A 15,658-nucleotide genomic window follows, 5' to 3' on the forward strand; every position below is an offset into this window, starting at 1 on the left:
TCCCCCCTTCCCAGCTCGATTATGGGTTTCTTGAAGGCGGGGGGGTAACGTCTCCTTTTTCTTTCACATCTGCCCCACCCAAGTAGGTTATAAATAATCAGACAGATGTAAGTTTTCCGTAAAATGCCCAGGGATGAGCAAGGAAATAAGTAGATGAATGAACAGGTGGCCTCAAGGTGATTTGCTAAATGGACAAGAAAGCCTAGGAACCCCACAGGCCTTCCTGCCCCCTCCCTCTACAGTGACTGCCCCTTGGTTTGCGGTTTCGCAGCCCCTGGTGTGAAGACTTCCAGGGTGGCTGACTCCAAATGCTACTTTAAACGTGGGTTTCCTTCAAGGACGCGTGGTGTCCAACCCCGGGTGGGCCTGATCCCACTGTAAACCCTCCTAACGGCCCATGTCCAAGGCTCCTTTGGAAGGAGCCTTGTGACAATAGTTCATTTCATATAACTGCCTTTTAAGGGAACCTTAGAGACACTAAACAGGTCTTATTCGATTTTGTTAGGTCTTTACCTAACACAATTCCTCCCTCGAAGTGAAAATGGAACAGAAAGGTGCCCAGTGGAGAGGCCTTGGGTGGCGAGTGGCTGAAATCCACGTCTCTGAGCCACGCATGGCAGGTGGAGCTGGGAGAGGGGCGCGTCGCCTGTCTGAAGAGCTGTCACGTGGAAAACGGCGGATCTACCTGCTGGCAGAGGGTAGGCTAATGGCTAGATGGCTGCTACAGATGCTGCAGGGATGTGGATTTTGGATGAACACAAAATATATATTTTTTCGGTTTAAGAGTTATGTGAAAACAGAGCTGTCTCCTGAGCAGAACACGTCCCGCAGCTGAGGGTGTTGGAAGGGAGCCTGAGGCCACGTGCCCTTCTGTGTGGCCCCTTCACACCTTGGGATTCGATGCCATGACCTTGTGCCTCTGCCACCAAGTGTCCCCCAACGCCTTGCCTGCGCAGCTTATTTCTGTGTCTTCCCCAGCACCCACCGCGGCCTGCCTGTTTCTTGGCCATCCCTAGCTGTCCATGGAAGCCCAACCGGAGCAGATTACTTAAACATTTGTGCTCTTGCTTGTCCTGGAAAATCAATTTCTCTAAACACTGTGTGTGTGTGTGTTACGTCCCCCTGCCCCACACCTCAACCCTGTATGAGTTTCCATTAAAAAGGCAACATCTCCACATAGGGCCCATTACGATCAACTGAGTTGAAGTCTTTGCTCCAGGACTTACAATTGGGACAAATTCCCCAACCTCTCTGCCCCTCAGCTTTCTGAACTGTGGACCAGGCCGAGCAATGCCATCCGTCTGGGCAAAGCAGGAGACCCCGTGGAGTCACGCACAGCGCCTGCAGTGCAGTCGGTGCTCGCCCGGGGCCAGCAAGGCTGTCCTGTGGTCACAAAGGAGGCAGGTTTCCTAGAGCAGCTCTGACTGAAGAAGACAATCCCATTTCCAGACGCCCCTTTCCTGGGGCTCTGGTGTTACTCTGCCCCGATGGGGAGGAAGGAAGGATGGCTGGTTTAGAAGCAGGATGGATATGAGGGCTGGATGGGAGGTAAGCCCAAATGTTGCCCCCTGCCAGCTTTTTGAAATGCAAATCCATCAGTCTCTTTGATGTTCCCAGCCACTTCCAATGAACATCTTTCAGCGTTGTATTTGCTTTCTTAACCACACCGCTTTTCCCTGAGTTCAACATTCCAGTAGGATTCAAAGGATCTTGGTACATTCTTCCAAAATGAATTCAGAAGGTAAGTCAAGGGGGGGGCGGGAATATCTTTGAACGGGACACCGGGTTCAGACTGGGGGCGGGAGGGGGGGTGGGTAGGGCTTTGTGACTCAAAGAGCTAACAGTAAATTCAGCCTCAGGGCTTTCTCCCTGTGCCAGACCACTCTGCCAGTGGCCTGGTGACTAACCTCCGCCAGGCACCCACCCTGCTCCCTCGGCTAAGCAAGTGGAGACGATGGCGCCGAAGGAGAGGGAGAGGGACCACTGGGGGCATCAGAGGGTCAGTCTCCTTGGGGAAGTGACAATTCCATCACTTTTAGGCTTTCCTTAAACCCTTGGCTGTTTTAGGGGGACACATTAATAAAGAATGTTTTTCTCCTTAAAGTTAAGCATTTTCCAATTATTAATCAAAACCCAGATGCAAAATATCACTCATCAGTGGCCCTGCGAACACCCATCTCTAACGCGGTGCTGGCAGCACTGAAGGGTGCTTCTCTGTTGGGCGTCTGTCTTCTCACTAAACTGCAAGCTCCTTAAGGACAGGAAACGGGCTCTTACTCATGCTGAATCCCCAGCAAGGCGGGGACATACATCGGACACTGCACACTGACTTATTTAAGTGCATTAAATCCTTCCCGTGGAAAACCCTACTCTGTGCTGGGGGCGGGAAAGCTAACACTAGGGGTGAGTCAGGGTCCACCCTGGGACAGCTTGCACCAAGCAGACTCCCCCGAGGGACCCTTGAGAACCACAGATGGGAGGGGAGCTATGCTCCTGCTGACCAGCAAGGTCGTGAATGCACCTAAGAGAGTGAGGAACTTCCAAAACATGAGGAGGAATTCAGACACCACACAACATAAACGAACAATGTCTACCTCCCTAGGGAAGTGACAGCCTCCCTGAGTGTCACTTCCCTCCTGTCCATAGATGACCAACCACCACCTATTTCCAAAGACTGCTGTGAGGACCAAAAGGAGTCATGTGTCTACAAAATAGCACCACGGGTCACTCAGCAATCCTCCCTCCCTCCCTACCTCACTTCAGTTACTACTTCCATTATTTCCCCAGGATACTATTCTGTTTACTTCTGGGACACAAAGTAAGTAACTATTTTTGAAACCGATTTGAATGGACTTGAATCCATAATTTCATAGAGGGGGAGAAACATCCCCTTTCCCCTTAGCTCTCTCCTTGTACACCTGGCTTCACAGGAAAAGAAATCAGCGCTGGGGAGCGCACATCTGTCTCAGCCACAGGTGAGACACGAAAGCGTTTCCACATGTCCCAAACCCCGAGCTTTGATCAGTGTGATGGGGGCCGTCAGGGACCAACAGAGCAGCCGGCAGACCCTTTGTTTCACTGAAGTCCCCAGGATAAAACAGCCCCGTTTCCTGCACTCAGGTGGCCCTTGGGGGTCCAAGGCCCTGGGCTGGTTTGACTCAACCACGGCCAGCTGACTTTAAATCTCCCTGCCCCTTCATACCATCAACCAGAGGAGGAGCTCTGTGTCATCAAGGCAGCAAGGCTGGGTCGCTCTCTCCCTCTGATAGTCAGCATAGTAACTGAGAAAGGGGCTGGAACACATGACCTCGCAATGATGGGAAAGTTTGGTGATTAATGATGATTTTTACTTGGGCTCCAAAGGTTGACTCCCACAGAGGGATGAGCAATCTTTAGGTCAGATACCCTGCATCCCAGGCGTGTTCTTCCTTTGCTCAGGGACTCAGAGAACTGGACACTGGCCAGCTGTGAAAGGCATCCCTCCTGTCAGCAGAAAAGCCCACTTCATGGGCTCCTAAGAGGAATGTTTAAAATAATGCCACGCAACCTTCCCAAGAGGTGGTGCTGAAACGTGAACAAGTAGAAAACTGAACACCTCAGTAGGTGTGACTTTATCCAGAGAGCAAGGCAGTTCTCGAATTCCTTTCTCCAATGGTTCAGGCATTTTGCAGCCACTTTAAAAAGTATGCTACCGTGTCTTTCATAACTGGACAAATATTTATTGAGGGTTTCCTATGGATAAGAAACTGTACGGAACCACGAGATTACAGGAACAAAAATATACGGTGCCAGCACCCAAGGGTTTTAATAGTGATGATGCTAATGCTGTGAATCACCTCTAATGTGTAGATTAATCTTGACTTTCCAGTGCTTTAATACGTCCTAAGTCACTTTCTAAATTCCTATAATTCAATATGATGACCTTAATTTTTTCACAAATCAGTTTACCATTCTACCGTCCTATCTTTCAGGGGATCATATACTTAAGATGTTTTGCCATAAGCTCAAGAAATGGTACAACCTCCCCCACCCCCGAACACCATTAGTACAGTGAATTTAAAACAGCATTTGTGTGGCCACACAGCTCTTTTCTATTTTGTTTAGCTAGGAGTGTTGTAGGCGGAGGGAACGGCACTGGGGGTTCTGGGCTTGGGTTTAGCAATGTCAGTACTTGGGTTCTGGCTGGGAAAGAATTTAGAGCCAAGACCCAAACTATAAGAGAACATCTGTTAATCATAGAGGCAGAAAAAGTAATTCCTAGAAGAAATGGGCTTAGGAAACAAGTTATAGAGGCAAAGGAAGGGCCCTTGGAGCTTGGGAGTGAGGAAGGCAAAGGCTCGGGCTGCTCCCAGGAGGAAGAGCGCTGGGTCCTCCATCCTAAGGATTTTAAGGGAGATCTTAGGGGAGGTCCCAGGAGAAGATTTTAATAGAATATTCAGCAGCTTTCCAGGTGTGTCCTTTCAGGGTTGTGGTCTCCACTGATTGATTGGTTGGCGCCAGGGCGGGGCCATCATTCAATAAAGCTGTGGCTGGTTTTGCTGTTTTTCTGGGCCTGGAGCTGGAATACAACTGAGGCCTAGGTGTCACCTCTGGGGAGGAGAGGTCAGGGGGTCCAAACCTCCAGACCAGTGATATGCCAGGGGACGAAAGGCCACCCTGGGGGCGAGGTCCCCCCTGCAATTGTCCTTTGCTAGGCATCCAGGGCTCTCCACCCTGATGACCTTCCGCGCCTGGCTCACCATTGCTGCTCTGCTCACATCTGTCTAACCGCCTCTCACAAGTGGATGCCATGACTTAGGGTTACATTCGCACAGAGCCTCCTGACTCGCCTTGACCTAGGTTCCCCGGTCTCGGATGTTGATAAGTAGAAGGGCCTTGGACTACACGCCTGATGGAGTCTGAATGTCTCAATCTTTCCCCAGCCATCAAAACCATGCGCCTCACTCTCTGGTTCAAGGTCATCTAAGCAGCCCTACTGAATGGAACTCCCACACCTGTTGGTCAAATAAGGAACAAAGCCAAAGTAAACGCTGTTTAAAATCCCTTCTCTCCACAAGGTCTTTTGTTTTGAAATTCTGAAATGGCCCCTGGTCTACGTATCTCACCAGCTGTGGCCTTTTTATCTCCTAAAGGGAATAGCTGACTTCACACAAGGCAAAGCCATTGTGCTCACAGACGCCATAAATATCTCCCCTAAATCCTGCATGATAAATTTCCCTCTGATTAGGAAAGCAGATACTGTAATGTGCAGGGGCGGGGGGGGGGAGGCTTTGACGATGCTAAACTGAGCCTCTGGAGACATCCCATCCCTCCCTCCCGAATTTCACTGCCCAACAACTGGAGTCACCAGTGGCAGTGTCCTCTCCCATCCCTGTGTTTTGTTTTGCTTTTAACTGGCTTTCGATGATGGATGACCTGAAGCTGACTTACACAGAACCCAAAGCAAGACGACTTTGGTCAAGGTCCAAATGGGAGCCGGCCTCTTAAGCAAATCGCAATAAGCTTTTTAGACCACAGCCCGAGAAGCTAAAATAAAAAGTTCCATCCATGAAAAGTAAAACAGACCTTTGGGGTCAAGATGGCAGCGTGGGGAAGCGCTGTGCTCGCCTCCTCCCACAACCACATCAAAATTACAACCAAACGACAGGACAGCCAGCATTCGGAACCGCCTGAAACCTAGCTGAACAGAAGTCCTATAACTAAGGATATAAAGGAGAAGCCACAGTGAGACTGGTGGGAGGCGCGGAACAGGCTGGCCCCACACCCACGCGTGGAAGTTAACAATCGGGAGGGATGTCTTGGCCACGGAGGTCAACCCTGAGGAGCCAGGGGTCCCAGCCCCCCAGCAGGCCCCCCGGCCCAGGGTTCCAGTGCCGGGAAGAGAAGGCCCCATAACGTCTGGCTGTAAACTCCAGCGGGGACCGTGGCTGAGTGGGGACTGTCCCAGGCAGTCCTCCTAAAGGGCCCGCACAGACCTACCTGGTGAGGGACTCCCTGGCTCTGAGCTCCAGCGCTGGGCAGAACCTCCAAAGGTGCCAGGGACACATGGGGAGGAACTGAATTGTCTGGCTTCAGGTCAAGGGCTGGAGGGGCAGCTTTCTCCCAGAAGCCCGTGTTCCTCGGCTGAGCCCGCCCCTGAGGCACAGGTGTGAGCCACACTCGAGCCTCCATCTACCTGGTGTCCCTGTTGGCCCCACCCTGGTGACTCCCTGAGACCCATCCCACCCAGCTTGTGGGCCCACCCAGGCTGTTTCCAGTGGCTTTTCCATACAAACGGCCCATCTTGGCTAATTCTATGGGCTTTCCTAAAATCTCTCAATGGTCCGCAAACCCCAAAGAAGCAACATGTGGCTTCAGGGTGCCCCACACCTCTTGCCAAACAGCCCCATGCCCAGCACTAGTGGTAGACGGCCTCAGTTAAAAGCTTGGCCTCTCCCGGGCACCATAAAGCCCAGCACAAGTGGCAACCATCTGCAGACCACTTCGTAGCTCATGGCAGGGCGCAGGTGGCAGCTGACCTTGGCCTGCACCTCTCAAGAGGCCCCAGAACCAACACACCCCAGGGGGCAGCTTCAGACCATGCCAGAGCACCACCCAACCACCTCCACAAGTGACACACTCAAAGGGTAGACTCAGCAGGCACCGGAGCCCAGCTGAAGCGAATCCTGCTCCATAGGATCAGCCCCTGCCCAGCAGCTGCTCCATGGCAGTCACGGCCAGTCCTCACGGCCATCAGCCTGAGGAGCAATCCCTCCCGCTCAGGTGCCAGCAGCATGGAAGGCTCAACTGCAACAGGAGGGTGCACACCCCCGCCCAGGGGACACTCCTGTAGCGCCCGGCTCGGGCGACCAGGGAGACTGAGCCACTGGGCTCCCACAGGACACCCACTACCCAAGGCCACGTCGAAGGCATCGTCAACTCTCACAGCCCGGCCCAGGGAATCGGATAACTACGTTCTGCTTGGTCTGTCGAATGTGTGCTTATGCAAATGAAAACGAAAACGCAACCTATTGTCAGGGAAAATAAAGAAGCGTCTTGGTGGCTCTGTTTAGTACTTGGACCTCCATTCGTTGTAGGATACAAGTTTAAGTTAGGGGGTGTTTTTTGGGTTTTTTTTTAAGCGGCAGCCTTTCCTGATCCTGGGGAGTGTAAATGATAAAATAACCAAAGGGTAGGTGAGGAGACGGCCACCCTGCCACTCCTTCTGGACCCTACCTGTCTGACAGCCAAGAAGCATTCGGACAACGGAGACAAGTGAAAGGAACAGCAAACAGGCTACACAAGAGGCCGAAACCTCTGCTGATGATCCTGTGCAATGCGCTGGTCCCTGCGCGTGGCCCAAACCCGACAATTCAACCTCTCTGCCCAGCACCCTCTCCCTCCCCGCCCCACCGTAAAGGGGGCCTGACACAGGGCACTTGGCCTCTGACTTGGGCATTTGACTTCAGTCGGGGCCACACCTTAGGCTCAGGGGAAGCTCGGGGCCTGGGGCCTGCCCGCTGCTCATCACGGAGCCCGGCTGCGTCGCTGCGCCCGTGGCAAGCTCCCCAGGAAAGAGCTGGGCCCTGTGTCCCTCGGCCAGAGAGGTGGAGCTTTGGGCATTGCCGCAGGTGCCCTCCGGCAGCGTGGGGCATGCTTCATGCGAACTGGCTCTTAAGGTGCCACTACTACTGAGCATGGAGACAAGCGACACACAGGACGCTCCTGCCCAGTCCGGCCTCCCCGGGGAGGTGGGATCCCCCGGCGAGCCGGCCGCCCTGTGATTCACCGACGCCCATCGGAGGTTGCTGGCTTTAGGCTCCAAGTTACAGGAAACCTTTCGGCCTCTTCTTGGTTATTTATAGAGCAGTTTATAGGATTCTTCCACAACTCAGAGAAGGAAAGTCAAACAAATGTCACCTCCTATTATCGTGTCCACTAAGTTCCACTCTGAAAATAGAAGCTGGAACCTTAACCTATTAACCAGGAGACCAATCCCCCGGTGGATTTCTATTTTAGCAACACGTTTACGTTTTTAAAAAAGGGCTTTCCTATGTCACCCCCTCGAGAGAACTTCCCCAGACGTGCACCCTTTAGCACGTCTTTGCAAGGGGCTAACGTTTTAATAGCGGCCTTCAAGTGAACAGAATTTTATTCTCTTCCCTCCCTCCCTCCCCTCCTTCCTTCTTTCTTCCACAAACACTAATATCAAACATATGTGCCAGGCACTGTCCTAAGAATTTCAAGCCTCGTAACAGCTCCAGGTGTAGGAACAATTATCTACCCCCATTTCACAGATGAGAAGACTTGACTGGTGATGGGCTGTTATTATCGGTCTGTGCCGGACTCTGTTTTCCCACCCGCTCATTTTTACTCACTTGCCCATTACTTTGTTAGTAATAAAAACCAGCCACACAACCCAAGCGGTAGAACATGAACGATCCTGACATCTAACCCTCTGATCCTCCCCTATCCTGTCACCCGGCTCTACTGCTCTGACACAGTGAACTTTGCCTTTTCATTACTTTCTTGCTTGATTGTAAAAATAGCTGTAGCACATGTAGGTGCTTGATGAAAAAAAATGCATCGCTTAGTTTTAGTAATCTTTGGACGTTTGAAGAATATTGTGGTGTGGTCGTCTGAGAACTTGCTATCACTCGGCGTCCTATCGTCATCGTATTAGCTGTAATTTATTTCATTTTTAGTGGCAAAATATATTCCACGGGTACCACAATTTATTTGTTTGCCTACTGATTGTCCTCTGTGGTCCGCTCTTGCTGTTACAAACAGCGTTATTAGGAATATTTCTGTATGTTTCTCATGGTGCACAAATGAGAGTTTTCTTTCATATATACCTAGAGAATGGTTCCGCCAGAGAATATGTGAATGTGCAATTTTTTTTTTTTAATTTTTATTTACTGATTGATTGATTTTAGAGAGAGAGGAAGGGAGAGAGGGAGAGAGAGAGAGAGAGAGAGAGAGAGAGAAACAGGGATTTGTTGCTCCCCTTATGGATGCATCATTGGTTGAAATGTTGTATGTGCCCTGACCAGGGATCCAAACAGCAACCTTGGTGTGTTGGGACGGGCGCTCTAACCAACTGGGCTACCCGGCCAGGGCCTGAATGTTCCCTTTTAGAGGAGCTTTCCAAAGTGGTTAACCAATTTATACCACCATATAGAAGAAGTCTGATTGAGCCCTATGCGCGCCAACTTTTGGTCTCGTTTAAATTCTTAACTCTTGCCAATACATTGGGCATAAAGTGGTATCCGGTATAATCTTGACTCGATAGCCTGTGTCTTGCTTTGCTCGTCTATATGGCCATCAAGAGGCTGGGCATACTTCCCTGTTTTGTATTTTTCTCCTTCTGTGAAAATGTTCTGCTCCTGTATTTTGGTCTTTTTTTTTTCCTTAATCTTTTTTTTTCTTTTGAGCACTTTGACCTTTCTTCAGTATTTTATAGGAGTCTACATACTCTTGATAATTCACCTCTGCCAGTTATATGTGTTGCAAATGGTTTTCTTTTAGCTGGTAGCCTGCTTTCTCGCCTTCTTTGGGAATGTCTCTGATGAACAGGATTTCTTAATTTTTATGAAGTCGAAAATCATAAATCTTTCCTTTTATGGTTTGCACTTTTTGTGCCTGTTTCAGGAATCCTTCCCTACCCCAAGGTCGGAAAGATATCCACCTATATTTTTCTACTGAGAGTTTCAAAGTTTGCTTTTGACATTTAAGTCCCTAATCCATCTGGAGTTGATTTCTGAGTATGGTGTAAGGGTGGGATCCAATTTTTTTTCTTTTTTTTCCAAACGGACAACCACTTTTTCCAGCTCCTTTCATTGAATAATCCCTCTTTTCTGCACTGAAATGCCAAGCCACACTCCCCTCGTTAACGTCCGCATATGCATCGGCCTGTTTCTAGGCTCCCTGCTCTGTCCCAGGGGTTCACGTGCTTACACCTGCCTTGCGGTATTTTGCTGAGAACAAGGGACTTAGACTCAAGAGATCTGCTCACTTATAACCCAGGGAACCTGAGCGGGTCACCTGCCTCTTCTGCTCCCTTTTCTCATTTGTAACGCGCCAGTCACGACTCCTACCACCTAAGGGTGATCTAAATAAACGTTAAAGGGATTATCTGTGCACGTGTTTTTGAAACCTGTAAAATATTCTATATTGTTATTTGTCTTACAGACATTCTCAGTGTGTTTCTTTTTTCTTTGATGGACTTGCCTTTCTGAAATCTTTGGGTTGTTAGTTACAGAAAACCTGCCTTACACTGGCTTTAAATATAAAATTTAATGGCCCGCGTAACTTAACTACTCCGGTGGTAGGGCCAGCCTTACGTGCCTCTTTACACAGTGATTTTTTTGTATATATATTTTTAGAGAGACTCCAAAGAAAGCTTTTTCCTGCTCTCCTCCCTGATTCCTGCAGCATCACCTTCATCCCGAGGCCTTGGTCCTGGCATGGCCGTGAGCAGGCTCCTTGCCCCTGTTCTCAGGGCAGTGTCCCTCCGGGTGGCTCCCAGAAAAGAGGAAAACCTTCTTCCCTGGACACAGGAGGGCCAAGCTCTCGGTCTCACGTCCCATGGGTCCCATCTGGGGCGTACACTCGGCCCTCACCAGGCACGGGGTCACCAGATGGGATGTGTGGGGTGTGGGGTGTGGGGCTGGGGCCCCCTTTTTCTGAAGCAAGGCCGTGTGTGCAGAGGGCAGAAGCTCTGGTTACCATCACCGAGAGGGACAGTCGAATGCGCTGGGGGGGGGGGGGGGGGGAGCTGGGCCAGTGGTCATTACTTTTCTTGTGGTTATTTCTTTCCAACTGGAGGGAGGGGGGATAGAGAAAGAGAGAGGGAGAGAGGGAAACATCGGTGTGAGAGAGACTCATCGATTGGTTGCCTCCTGCAAGTGCCCCGACCACGGGGCCAGGGAAGGAACCAGGAACCCAGGTACGTGCACTTGACTGGGGACCGAACAAACCTGGGGCCCTCGCTGCGTGGGCCGAAGCTCTAGCCTCCGAGCCACGCTGGCCGGGGCAGTCCCTGGCCCACATTTACTTTCCATGTGGATACTAAGATTAGTTTAAAATTGCAATGCATAATGGGGGGAAAAAATCACTGGGAGCATGGAAATAAAATAAACCAAAAAACTAAGGATGTCCTAAACAGTTCTACATGATATTTTCCTACATGCATAGTTTTTGACCTTAAAAATATTACAGACTTAATTTTGAGAGTGGGACAGGGAAGAATAGGGAACCATAAAAATATCAACCTGAGATCAAAGGTTCATCTGAACCGACGTCTAGGGACTACACAGTGTGGTTAGCTCGGGCAGGGGCCAGGCCCTGCACCGTCTTGCCTCCTAACACATAAATGAAAACCCGTGTTGTTAGCATTGACCTAAAGGCTCTGAAAACCCTCAGACATCAAAGAATGAGGGAGCCGTGTTTACTCCATGGGACTTCGCTGAGGGCATTTTATAAGGATTATTTAAAAAGTGTTGAAATAGGATGATTTTCCGACTAACCTGCAATTAACCATAACGTTAAGTTACTCCAATTGTCCCAATCCCTTCAAATTCTGTGTAATTACCAACTTCCCAGGGCCTCGTGCTCACCTGCCTAGGATTCCTGGCCAGTGTGTTATTCTATAGACTAAACCACCAAAATGCAGCCCAGTGGTTCAAAGCCGAAGAAGGAAACATGATTTCTCTCTACACTTTCAGTAACACCATGAGGTCTGGCTCTTCGGGAACCTGGTAGGAGCCCCGGCCCAGTGTCCTGAGCGCATTGAGTTATTGTCGGAAGTGAGATTAATTTACTGTTCCAAGGGCACCAATGATTTTCTTGAATATCCCTGTCCCAATCAAAATCCCAGTATGTGCGCAGCACTTTGCAAGACGTGACAAAGGACCTAACAGAAGAAAACAAGATCTACCTCTGAGAAGGTTGCTGCTCGGAAGGAGATATTTCTAGATAGAAACATAGCAAACCATAAAAATAAAAATAAAGCATATTAACAAGTTGCATCAGGACCCTCACACAGGATGGACTGTGTGGGAAGGTAGAATTTAACTGTTCAAGGGAATCAGAAAACACTGTCAAGAATTTGAACTCTGTCCAGCTTTTTATGCAGCTACAATAAGGGCCTTGGCTTGAGACTCAGAGATTCAGATGCATCCGGGGACATCTGGCAAAAGGGCAACATCAGCCTCCGTAAATCTATTTACACCAGGACCGAGGAAGCTGGGAGAGAATGGGTCTGGAGGGAGGAAGGCTCCAGGCACGAAGAAGTGAGTCAGTGAAAAAGCCTTAGTCATTAGATGAGAAGATTCTGAACACAGCAAGCCTGAGATGTATCCCCACCCAGCTTAACCCTGATTCGGCTTAGCCTGACTATCATGGAAAGCAAGCACTTCTAAGTAAATGCTGAAAGAGTTGTTTTGCTTTGTGACCTAAGCAATTCTGCTTTGGGGATCTCCTCTAGTAGAACTTCACAAGAAGGCACAGTCTCTCCCCGCCGCTTTTCCCAAAAGTCATCACACAGGGTTGGCGCCCCAAGGACACTAGCAGAGCAGGTGCTGCATCTACTACCAAGCCTTGTCGATAGTCTGAGGGTGGTTAGTCAGGAGGAAATGCCACACTTTTGGATCAGTGACAGGGACACGGTACCCAGCAGTAGAATAAAGGCAACGTCTGACACAGGCTTTTATACCCAGCTCGGCATTAGTAGCTGCCAGTAGGATACGGCTGAACCAGCAGAACCACAGGGGGAAATGCCAAGCCTGGCAGAGCAGAAATGTACCTGTCATGCCCAGAAGAGCAGCAAGGAGCTCAACTTAAGAAATGCTGTGCCCAGTACCATGAGATCTGACTAATTTGTGTCCATAAGAGTCTTCAGGGCAAGACTTCCTTCAGAGTGAAAATTTCCAGGGATCGAGGGGACCTATGTCAGCATAAGAGGGCATGGGATAGTGGTGTTTAAGTCTTTAATGTTAACATAACTCATGGCTATCTACAGGAAGGGAAGGTCTTGAGAAATCGAGTCTGTACAATTAGTTACTTCTCAGAGTATAGAAAAGGCTGCCTTTAGGGTGATGCCCAAGATCAGGTTTATAGTAAAGCCCAAACTGACATTAAGCACATATAAAGATATAGTGTCTAAATGCCCCACAACGGTTATCTATTTTACAGACGCCTTAGAGAATCACAATCCTAGGATGTTATAATGGTGGAAATCAGCTCTGATGTTCAAACGCGAGACTGGGCCCAGGACACAGAAAGTCAACAGCTGGCTGGAAGTGGACGAGGCAGGAGAAGAGAAATTGCCTGACTTCCAGTCCAGGGTGCTTATAATGACACCATAAGGACTCGGGGAAACCAAATGAGAAATAATAAGCCTGGCCTTTTGATTCCTAGAAAGTGTCAGCAAATTACCGATCGCCCTTCTGTCACAAATAAAAATCAAGCTGGGGGTTTGTTTAAGAACTGTCAAAATGTCCTCGCCTTGAGCGTGAATGTGTTTATATATATTTCTGTCAGCCTGGACATGTAAATTCCTCAACTGATTTCTGACATAACTCCTTAAATTTAGAAGCAGCGTTAGAAATTAGCTTCGGAAGAGAAAAATAATTGCACAGTTGTGTGTGTGTGTGTTTTGTTTTCTCCCAAAAACTGAGAACAAAAAATAAATGAGTAGGGAAGTAGAGGAGAAAGCGCCGGAGGAGGGGATTGGGGCCTCCCTGCGAATGAGCCCAACGGTAGGACGCCACCAAGGGCATATCAAACGTGAGGTCCACGAGCTTTCACTGGTGTGATTTACTTGACATAAGTGACAGACCGAAACAGAAATAATGATGACCTGTCAAACAATCCCTTTGACTGTTTCTTGACTGTCCTGGCTATTGTTTCCTTTTTTAAATAATAAAAAAAAAACACAACGTAACCCGCCTGTTTCCTTGACCAGTCAAGTCAAGACAGACACCCAATTTGTACATGTCAACACGGGCTCTCTCTTGAGTTAATGGCTCCGGGTCTGAGTCACTGCCCTGAGAACCCCCGATCCTCTGCGTCTAAATTAGAGAGGGATGGCCTCTGTTTATAGGTTCATTAAGCAGAACCACACGATTACAAGCTTTCCACAGGGCGGTTAGCAGACAATGTATTAGCATGAGCCAGTGTCCACGGCTGCCCCGGTAGGAGCTGTGAGCAGCTGAGACACCCTGTGGACTTATATTTTTCCTTTGAGTTCCAGTCTAGTGGGTCATTGCTAGGGGCTGCTAGGGGCTGCTAGGGGCTGTGTGTACGAATCAAAGGACGAAAGAAAGACATGAGTATTTCTTTTACTTGACCCAGCTGGCTCTGTTACTCCTATGTCATCAGAGATCTTCGTTTGCAGCCTAAAGCTTCTCTTTCCCTTGTCCTGGGGAAAAAACAATGGACAGGTTTCTGGGAGGCCGTAGTGACTTACTCATCTGTGATCTTTCCTTCCTTGTGATAACCAAACTAGAATTTTCTGGGAATTGCCCAAGGTCACACAATTGGTGAGAGGGCAACCCGGCCTTCGGCCACCAAAGGCAGTGTTGGTTACACTACCCCTTCCCCCTTCTTGGTTCACCAACAACGAACGGTTCTATGCTCTTAAGAAGGGAAGTTTCTTGGGTACATTATGGGTCAAACAGACTTTTGTGAACTGGGCTGACCTGAGGAAGTAACCATCAGGCGTGACTTTATTCCATCGGAAAAAAATTTTCTGCACAACGGAATACTACTCAGCCATAAAAAAAGAATTGAATCTTACCTTTTGCGACAGCATGGATGGACCCAGAGGGTATGATGCTCGGTGAGATAAGTCAGACAGGGAAAGACAAGTACCACATGATCTCACTTATATGTGGAATCGAAAGAACAAAAAAGCAAACAAAATAGAAACAGACTCATAGAGACAGAGAACAGACTGGGGGATGACAGAGGGGAGGGGGGTTGGGGGACTGGGTGAAAAAGGTGAAGGGATTAAGACAATTGGTAGTTACAGAACAGTCACAGAGATGTAGATCACAGCATAGACAATATATAGTCAATAATATCATAATAACTATGCGTGGGGCCAGGTGGGTACTTGAAATATTAGGGGGAGCACTCCGTAAAGTACGTGATTGTCTAACTACTATGCTGTACATCTGAAACTAATACAGAAAAACACTGAATGTAAACTGTAATTGAAAATTTTTTTAAAGAAAAACTCTTCTGTGTCTTTAACAACGGATTTACGTGCAATATTTTTGTACACAGCTCAATTTAAGTTGAGAACTGCCTGTCCTAAGCTCCTAGTTTCTAAGGATAGAACGATAGTCCTTCTTATTTCCCCTGTTCTGCTTTTGGAAACTACCAACAAGGGTGCCAATTAGCACCAGATGGGACAGGGACTGAGTGATGTGGAGCTCTGACCGCTGGGAGCTGGACGGAGTCCACTAATGTATTAAGCAATCGGAGAGCCAGAGGTTGGGCAGGACTCGAGTTTGGCACAACGCAAAGTTGATCTGTAAAGGCCCAACATCGTACATACACTATGTGCCTTCTCCACTCACTGCCTACGAGAAACAGCCAAGGAACCAAGAATCTGAAACTCTTGGGCCCTTGGGGCCAGAGACTTTTATGTGCATATGGCCCCTCTCTCTGA

The sequence above is a fragment of the Miniopterus schreibersii genome (assembly GCF_964146895.1).
Source record: "Miniopterus schreibersii genome assembly, chromosome: 21".
NCBI lineage: Eukaryota > Metazoa > Chordata > Mammalia > Chiroptera > Miniopteridae > Miniopterus > Miniopterus schreibersii.